This window comes from Oryctolagus cuniculus, chromosome 10 (assembly GCF_964237555.1).
Source record: "Oryctolagus cuniculus chromosome 10, mOryCun1.1, whole genome shotgun sequence".
Lineage (NCBI taxonomy): Eukaryota > Metazoa > Chordata > Mammalia > Lagomorpha > Leporidae > Oryctolagus > Oryctolagus cuniculus.
The window spans coordinates 26,601,659-26,612,089 of NC_091441.1; the positions used below are offsets into that span (position 1 = coordinate 26,601,659).

General features: G+C 41.7%; 1 pseudogene; it reads right to left on the reverse strand.

Annotated features, from left to right (window-relative positions):
* Nucleotides 1-2,849: 2,849 nt before the first annotated feature.
* Nucleotides 2,850-4,435, reverse strand: LOC138844020 (UPF0690 protein C1orf52 homolog pseudogene; annotated as a pseudogene).
* Nucleotides 4,436-10,431: the final 5,996 nt, after the last annotated feature.

Genomic DNA, 10,431 nt, shown 5'->3' on the forward strand with positions numbered 1-10,431 from the left:
CAAAATCACTAATGGTAGACCCACAACATGTACATCTATAACTAAAATACTGGCTAACTGTATGCCTCCCTTGATCATTCTCCATCATTAAAGAGAAAGCAGTCCCTCAAACTGAAGTCACCCCAACGTGAACAAGAATAACTATCTCATTGAGGTCCAAGCACAGAGGACACAATTATAGATACAGAGATGTAAGTCTATGAGGTACAGTTATTACAATTAAGGTGCTAGTAATATGCCGATCTTTATTCCATAAAAAGCAAAGTTAAATCCCACTTAACTCTCAGCCTCTTCATGTAAATCCTACTTACCCTTCAGTATGTCACATAAGATATGAGAGCCTCACTCCTGTTCTTCTAAAGAAGTCTTTCAGCCCTCAATTAGAGCGGCAGTTACTGCTGCCGTGGCCCCGAGCTGTACGTTGGCATCAGGTTCTACCATCTGTCCAGCACTGTTGTTGGAGTCTAGAGCGGAATCTCACTGGCCCAGCGTGCTGCCAACACCTCTACTCTCCGTTTGGAACTGAGTAGCTTTACAGATGGTTCAGCTTGCTTCTTGGAGTGCCCTTCAAAGCAAGTCTCCTTAAGGTGTGGCTGTCCCAGACACCCACGTTGGTCGCCAGCTGTCTCCAGAGCACAGCCTTTCAAAGGCTGAGGAGCCCAGCCTCCCCTCACGCCTCCAGCCTGCTATCTCATGACCCCAGATGCATGCCAGCAAGGCTGCTCTAACATCAGCCTGAAGCCCAAAGCTTGGCTTCTTTCTGACTACCTCATTTCGTTGTACCAGAGGACTCCTCATTTGGCCTCCTCGTACTTGATTTCTCAGCATCTTCCAAAAAAAGCTGATCACCTCTGCTCACCTGAATCACTTTTCTTTTGGCTCCAACAATGCCACACTGTCTGGTTTTCCCTTTTTCTACCTTGCTGGCTATTCCTTTCTGTCTCCATTACCGGGTGTCTAAATGTTGGGATTCTTTTTAATCATGTTTTCATAAACACTTAGACGACATTATTAATATTCACCAAGTAATCCTTGCTGAGTGCCTTGCACATATCATCTCATTAATTCCCCCCCAGTATCCATTTTCAAATCTCATCTCGATCTCCCAGTAATGTCTCCAGTCCTAGCATGTCCCTGGAACTCCAAATGTGTTTAACTCTCTATTCATTATTTCCACGTGCAAACCTAACAGGGATCTCCTACTTGGCACACTCAAAAATCAAACTCTTCTGCCCAGATCTGCCCTCCCTCTCAGTCTCCTCCTATTAGACAAGCAGCAACTACATTCATTCTAAGATGCTCAGACCAAAGACTTGACTTATAGCCTTATTTGTCTCCACACCACCTTGTTGGAATCACCTGTGGTCAGAAGTGGACTTGTCACCTTAACATCTGCCATCCCGGTCCAAGCCAGCATCATCTCTAACCTGGGCAAATGAGGAGCTTCTCAACAGGCCTTGCTAGTGCCCATTCTCCATGTGGCAGCCAAAGGGCTCAGCTTCTCCACTGGCTTTTCTGTCGCATATAAAACCATTCGAAGTCCTGCAGAGTCTCTGCCCCCATGATCTCCCTGGCCACAGTCCGTTTATGCCTTCGACGCCCTTTTCTCCAGCCAGCTGCTTGCCGATGTGTCCTTTACTCATGTTCCTCCTTCTGCGCAGGCTGCTCTTTCCTGGGATCTTGCAGGACCCTCACAATAATCAGCTATATGTTCAGTTACTACTTTTTAAAAATAGTTGTTGAAAAGGCAGAGCAGCAGAAGGGGAGAGATCAGGGATGACAGAAAGGGAAAAGAGTAGGGACAGAGTGGGTGGAGAAAGTGGGGAGAGATCCTCCATTCACTAACTCACTCTGCAAATGGCCAGAACAACTAGGAGCCGGAACTCCATCTGGGTCTCCCACTTGGCTGGTAGGGGCCATTACCCACTCTCTCCCAAGATGCATTAGCTGGATCAGAAGTGGAGCACCCAACACATGAACCAGCACTCTGATATTGGTTGCAGATGTCACGGCTGTGGCTTAACCTACTGCACCACCACACTGGCCCAAAACACCACTTTTACATGGAGGACATTTTGACATCATCTAAGAAAACAGCTTCCTTCACTGTCGCCCACCCCCCTTTTTGCATTACTTATGTCTCCACTTACTACCTTACATTGACTTTTTCCTCATAACACTTGTCTATTCATACTTTTGTCATGAATCATACCAATTCCCACAGGTAAGATGCTCTATCTTACTCATGATTTAATGCACAACATCTCAAAGAGAACATGATGCCCATAGTTAATTACTTTAATATTTATTTATTTGAAAGGCAGAGTTAGGCAGAGGCAGAGGCAGAGAGAGGGCTTCCATCCTCTGGTTCGCTCCCCAATTGGCCACAATGGATGGAGCTGCACTAATCCAAAGACCGGAGCCTCTTCCAGGTCTCTCACGTGAGTGAGTGCAGGGGCCCAAGCACTTGGGCCATCTTCCACTGCTTTCCCAGGCCATTAGCAGAGAGCTGGACCAGAAATGGAGCAACCAGGACTCGAACCAGCGACCATATTGGATGATGGCACTGCAGGTGGCAGCTTTACCCGCTACACCACAGCACCAGCCCCAGTTACTACTTCATAGTAATGAATTTTTTTTTTTGTGCGAGTGTGTGATCTCATACAAGTTATTGAGATCTCTTTATTATAAAGTATGGATACTAATACCCACTTTATTAGGTTGATTGAGGATCAGAAAATACATGCACAAAGCACCTGGCACACAAGAGGCACTCCCTAAATGGTAATACTAATTACAACTTAAAACGTGACATGGCAGAGAGTACTTGTCACAGACGTATATTCAAATGTTAATGTTCTATTCTATTGAATAAGCAATTTTATTTTCATGATCTATTTACACTGTACAAACACTGTTGAAAAGCACCCTACAGGTTCACAGTACAATATATTTACTTTAAAAATATATTCCTTTATAGAAGGTTCCTATAGAACATTGGCATGTTAACATGTGACAGAACTCTGAAAGCATGTCACAAATTCTATGTTAGCAAGAATGCTTCCCAATGTTGTCAGTTTCACAATCACAGGTCAAATGGTGATTTTAAATACATACAAGTTTTAACTAAAAAAATGAATTCTACAGTGGAAAGTTCTTGAGGCAATATGTATTAGTTCATTACGATAGAGATGTTGTGACATAGTAATCCACAATATCAACTTAATTGGCCCAAAGACACATTTCAACAATTTAACAGTCCAGAAATTGTCATTTTTTTTCTTCTTTGCTGGTTCTGTTTCTACTTTGTGCTTTCTAGAAGTATGCTCATCTTTTTCCATCATCTGACTCTAAGGTCTCCTCCCCTTCCAGTAGAAGCCTGGCTTCTTTAGCATTCTGGGGGCATCATCGCCACTGTCCTCGTATATGTTGCACCATTTTATAGCAACATCCAGCTCTAGAGGCGGGGTTTCTTCGCTGTGTGGGTTTCCGGCGGGGGCACATAGCTTGACTTCCAGATTTTGAACTCCTTTGGAGGCTCCTCCGGCGCCTCCACGACGTGCCTCTCCCAGTCCATCTGCTTGTTGAGCGGATTGTAGAGAAAGGCCGGGCAGGTCACGCTCCAGAACAGCTTGTCGGGTCGGGGCAGCCGCCCGCCGACTTCGCTGCATCCAGGGCCCTGCACCTGTCTCCGGCTCACTGTTATCCTCCTCGCCCGAGGAGCCCGAAGTGCTGCTCCCATAAGCTACGAAGTAGCTCAGAGGGTCCTTCTCCTTCACTGCCATGAGGGCTGCGTGCAACCACCCAGGACTTCACCCAGTAATGAATGTTTCTTAGTGATTCCCTTTTTGGCATTAGCCACTTAGAATTGAATTTGTCAGCAGAAAAGGTCTGTCCTAAAATACAAATGTATTGTCGTACGTGCATCTACTTAAGTGAAAAAGGAGTAACTCAGACTGGAAAAATGATGCAAGGAACTAGTTTTCATCGAATGTTGAAGGAATAAAAAGAAGTGAGTGATTTCAATCTCATCATTACCTCCCTGATACAGGAGTTGATTGCTGTTTCTCAACACGGGTTGCAGGTTTTCTAACATCTCTACTTCCACCTCTCTGATTTCACGAGAGAGATTTAGATTGTGGTCTGTCACTAGTTTCAAGCAACCACCTACTATGATTTGCTGGGATACAATATTGTCAGCGAATAGTAAGTGATTTATTCAAGCCATATTTAATATCTTATACATGGGACATGAGAGAGAAAACCAACAAATTAGGGTGTTCAATGCATCCCAGTTTCCTTAAGACATACCTTGTTTTAGCACTAAAGTCTGATGCCGAGGGAAAACCTCCTACCAGCAAACAAACCAGGATGGCTGATCATGCTACACAAACTGCTCTTAGTAGGTGGGCCTGAGTAACAGGTAAACATAGTCATTTATGAATAAAAACTTGGAAATAAACACTTAAAACAACAAAGCATGATTTTTAAATATTTTCTAGGCATCCAAGTGGTTTGGTAAAAGAATCCAAACTTGAAGTGGCTGAAACACAATTAGATGGAATCTTGGAGTCATATAAAATAACTGAATCATATCACCAAGAGGAGTTCTACTGTAACTGAAGCTCTCATAACGGTAGCTGCTTACACACACCCTTCAGACACCTGTGCTGTGTTGAGCAGGACACACTGCAATGGGCCTCAGGTGGTGGGAAGAACCATGTTTTTTAAGGCAGTAAGTCACTTTTCTCTTCAACAGTGTTATAATATCCAAAGCCAGGATCCCTTAGGTTTTCTCCCAAATATATCACACAATTTTCTAAGTGAAAATCAATGGTTTCTAGATCAAATGGTATTTGACTATAAAACCATGATACAGTCTCTATCACTAAGATGTCCATAAGGACAATAAAAATAAAAACTCAGAAATTTGGAAACCAAGATTTTCACAAATCATAAAAAGAGAATGTAAGAGGATCTGATACTGATGTTTGGCAGATAGAATTAGACTAGGGAAAACTCGCATAGGACAACTCAAGTTTGCTTTAGGAAAGAGATGCCAATTTAAAAAAAAAAACTACTTAGATTCTCAATACATACAGCAGAGGAAAAAAACAGGCAATTACTTTAGCTCTTTCTGAATAATTACTGAAATTACAGGGTGGGTTTTATTCCATCTAAAGGCCAAAATGAAAACAAGAAAAATGAAACTAAAACACAGTTTTTAAACTTAATGTTACACAGACATAAGTAACTCACTCACCAGAGCCCAGCAGGCTAAGTCCCAAAGATGTTACAAGGAACGCTTGAGAACAGCCTAATTTATACCAGTATGACGTTGCTTATTATGACGTTTCTTCTGCTTATTGGCCAGTTGTATAGCACAGGTGTTCATTAAGACCAGATAAGTTTAACTACTGGTCACACCTGCCCTCTGAAGTTGAGGCAGAGATGGAGCTACGAAGGAGATATTATTAAAAGTCTGTTCAAGGGGCTGGCACCTGCAGTGCTGGCATCCCACATGGGCACCGGTTCGAGTCCTGGCTGCTCCATTTATGATCCAGCTCTCTGCTATGGCCTGGGAAAGCAGTAGAAGATGGCCCAAGTCCTTGGGCCCCTGCACCCACATGGGAGATCCAGAGGAAGCTCCTGACTCCTGGCTTCAGATCGGCTCAGCTCCAGCTGTTGCAGCCAAATGAGGAGTGAACCAGCAGATGGAAGACCTCTCTCTCTCTCTCTCTGCCTTCCAAATAAATAAATAAATCTTTTTAAAAAAATCTGTTCAAGTAACTGCTAGCGTCCCAATCCTCTTCCCTTACTCCACGGCAAAAGAGGGAATGTTTACTTTCCAAAGATAGGAAAGCAGGCAGTCTTCAAACCAAACAACATCAGGCACAGTTAAGGGTAGCACAACCCTCAAAAGAAGGGAATTGCGTATTTATATTCAGAATACTTCAAACTGACTTCAAACCCATGTACACCACTGACTAAATGTAAGAACTGCAAAAGCACACATGAAAACATTGGTGTAAATCTTCGTAACCTTGAATTAGACAATGATTTCTTAGTTATGTCACCAAATAGACACAACTGAACAAAAACTAATGAATAGGGCTTAATCAAAATTCAAAACTTTGCTTGAGAAAACTTTTTTCTCCTATATTGTTGGCTAGTATACAGACATAAGTGTTAAGTAGAAATAAAGCAAATTTTACTTACAAGTAGGGGACTTTTAAATGTTATTTCATCTCCACCTTTTTTCTTTTTCTTATTAAGAATCCTTCATTTCCTTAATAACACACCACTGTGTTTGTGAAGTATCAACCAGCAGGTGCTCAGGGGAGGTCAGAGTCCTGACCCTTACTTAACCCTAACAAAAGGAATCCTTATTATTCTAAGACAATATGTTATCTATTTCTTCCCCCCATTTTTCTAATTTTTATTTTAAATGCAGACAGATAGAGATTACCCATCTGATGGTTTATTTTCCAAATAACTACAACAGTGAGAGTTACATCAGGCAAAAGCCAGGAGTCTGGCTCAATCTATGTTCCCAAAAGTGTGAAAGGGACCCAAGTACTTGAGCCATCACCTGCTGCCTCCCAAAGTGTGCATCAGAACGAAGCTGGAGTCAGAGCCAGGATTCAAACCCATGTATTCCAATATGGGACATAAGCATCCCATGCTGTGTCTTACCCATGCACCAACAATCCAGCCACCTGTTCCCTTTGCAAGTCCCTGCTCTAGGAAAGGACTTGTTGCACATGGCAGGACAAAGAGAATCATGGAAAAATATGATCTGCTCAAAAAAAGTTTTTCAATGTCAAGGACATCATGTGCCCTTTTAATAATATTGTGTAAGATATGATACACGTGGAGCAACTAGAACAATCCTGTGAATACAGTGAGGGGAGGAGATTATAAATGCCCTGGGAAGAGTGGGTGGAGGAGGAAGAAGAGAAAAATTTGGATACTTGATTATTTTGATCTAACAACCTCTAGATCAGACATACTTTTGGATTTATGAGATAAGTGTATTATTCAACCACTTTTTAAAAAACTTCCACAGTCATCTTCACTAATTCTTTATTTGAAATGTAAATAACCACAATTTAAGATAGTCTAATGTGTATGTGTCATTGGGAGGTTTAGGGGGGATCCATATGGAATTTAATTGTTTAGGTCACAAAGTTTGAAATAACTGACATAATTTGCCTAATTCGTGGAGTCATAGGATACTGACATTCAAAAAGAGAAAACAAATGCTCCAAAGGTAAACTTAGGCTCTTTCTCTAGGTCTTTATCCTTTAGAAACCCTAGTTGTTTATTGTGTGTTTTCGATGTTTAAGATAATAAGATGGAACACTGGGGATGAGCATTAGGAGAAGACTGAAAAAATGCAAACCTTTTGGGTGGTGAAACGTGGTGAAAGCCTCCTTTGTGAATACGTCTTGAAATCAAGTAGAGACAGCACCTGTTTTCTTAAAATACCTTGCAGACAGTAAAATACCTGAGATGATGTGACCAGACTTTTCACCACCTTCTTTTCCATACACGGAGATCATTACCTATCATAAGTATAATGTATTTAATAATAGTAAAAATTGGTTAGCAAAAACAAATCTGGTGACATGGAATTACATACATACACACGCAGAACCAATGCATGCTTCTAAATTATTTTAAACTTTGAACTATTTAGAAAGGAATGATATTGCAAATGCAACCTGCAAAACTTAAATGGAATGGCAAAAACAAATTCAACAACAACAACAAAAAAAAAAACCGGGGCCAGCGCTGTGGTGCAGGGGGTTAACGTATTAGCCAGCCTGAAGCACTGGCATCCCATATGGGCACAGGTTCTATTCCCAGATGCTCCACTTCCAATCCAGCTCTCTGCTATGGCCTGTGAGGGCAGTAGAAGATGGCCCAAGTCCTTGGGCCCCTGTACCCCTGTGGGAGACCCAAAAGAAGCTCCTGGCTCCTGGCTTCAGATCAACACAGCTCTGGCCATTGCAACAATTGGGGAGTGAACCATCAGATGGAAGACCTCTCTCTCTCTCTCCTCTCTCTGTGTAACTCTGACTTTCAAACAAATAAGTAAATCTTTTAAAAAAAAAACACAGTCTTAAATACTTTATTATAAAAGAAAGAATAAAATCAACTTACAGAGAAAAACTGCCCAAAAACTAAGAAAAACAAAAAAAAATCATATGATAAAAGCAGAAGGCAATAGAATTGAAAAGGGTTGAAAAGTATAAGGTTTTTTAAAAGTCAAAGAACTTGCTTTGCTTTTTAAAAAATTATAATAAATATGAAATGTCTATAGAGCTGGGAAAAATAAAAGTATGAAAACATAACATCAAGAATGATGAGAATTCTCTGGAAATATATAAGCCAGCAAAATTTACTTAATGACAGGAGGAGAAATTGAATAGTGCAAAAACTATGCAAGAAATAAATTGTTTCCAATGAATTATTTCAATAAAGGTTTAGTCTCAGACAGTTGTGTAAGTCTAATCATATATTAAAGTTTGAGCTGATTTGATTTCAATAGAAATTCTTCCCAATTCATTTTTGAAAGCAAGGCATAACCTTAGCATCAAAACGTTAGAAAGCAAAACAAAATTAAAACCACAGATCAATTTTCCTTGAACTCTAAAACCCAAGCCTTGATAGAAGCCACTGTATCAGTTCCAAGATTCAATGCAGCATAATTTACTCTACTACAGCTTAACACAGGCTGACATTATCTAGCCCGAGACCCACCTTGACTCAAGCCATTTCATATTCTGAGCTAACACTTGCAACACTCCACTTCCCATTCACCAAGTCGAAGACTCATTTGATCGCAAAGAACTTCCAATCCCTGTAAAAAGAAATGAAAATTATTGACTCATATAATGGCAAAGCCCAAGAATATCCTGGTTGCAACCTAAACTTGGGAATAGAAGAAAGGGCAACAGATGAATTCACGGCATATGACTGCTCAGTTTGTGCACTGCTTATGAGCTCTCATTCAGTGCTCTACTCACAATCATGCACTCTGGCACGAGCTTCAACCACTCAGGATGGGCCGCTTCATCTCGACACACAGGTGCTACTTATTTGCCAAGCCTGCACTTATCTAGAGAAGACAACTCTTTCTCATTAGCAAAAATTCTCCTTATAGGCAGTTAAGGACCACACTCAATATGACCCAGCCTGTATCTCTCCATCTCTCATCTTGGAGCCCTGTGTGATACCTTTAGTCATAAAACAGGATGTCTATATAGTGGCCAAGATTACTTAGGACCAAGTTTGCTTGGTCAAACCCAAGGTGAGCATGCCCTCTTCCTCATAATTCTATTTTTAAAAAATCCCTTGACATGTTTTCAATGGTTAAACCTGCTTCATTCTACTTGGTTAGCAATATCTGAATCACACTGATTTATAGCTAGGGAAAGTGGTGCCCACTGAAAACTCAGGATGCTGTTACCAAAGATGCCATTAGGGATGGTAGGTAAATAAATACCCTTCTCTTTTCCTTTATTAATCATGGAGACTATTTTTAATTAAGGTCGTGTTGGTAAACCACTTTACTGGCTGGATTTTCCTCCTAGAGTTAATGGGAAGATTAAATAAGATTCTGCAAAACAGCTTTGTAGCACAATTCTGAACAGATATAAAAATTGTTGACAGAGCGAAGTTCATACACACACACATATATATATACACAAACACACATACTCTCTTGGTTATCATCATTGCCAAGCATAAAAAAATAACTTGAGTTTTGGTATTTTCACTTGGTCTAATATTTCTTTTTGTACAGAGATAAATTCATCTAGTTTCTCCCTGTGCTACAGATAATCAAAATTTTGCCAAGAGAACTTAATTTACTAAATTAAAATTTCTGGGATTGGGGCAGGCATTTGGTGCAGGAGATAAGATGCCACTTAAGGCAGGTGCCGAGGCTCACTAGGCTAATCCTCCGCCTTGTGACGCCGGCACACCGGGTTCTAGTCCCGGTCGGGGCGCCGGATTCTGTCCCGGTTGCCCCTCTTTCAGGCCAGCTCTCTGCTGTGGCCCGGGAGTGCAGTGGAGGATGGCCCAAGTGCTTGGGCCCTGCACCCCATGGGAGACCAGGATAAGTACCTGGCTCCTGCCATCGGATCAGCGCGGTGTGCCGGCCACAGCGGCCATTGGAGGGTGAACCAACGGCAAAAAGGAAGACCTTTCTCTCTGTCTCTCTCTCACTGTCCACTCTGCCTGTCAAAAAAAAAAAAATGCCACTTAAATCACCTGCATCCCATAATGAGGGGTTTAGGCCTGAGTCCGAGCTCTGCTTCCAACCCACTTTCCTACTAATGAGCATGTTGGGAAGCAGCAGGTGACGGCTCAAGCGCATAGGTTCCAGCGATGCCAGTGGGAGACCGGGCTGCATTCCAG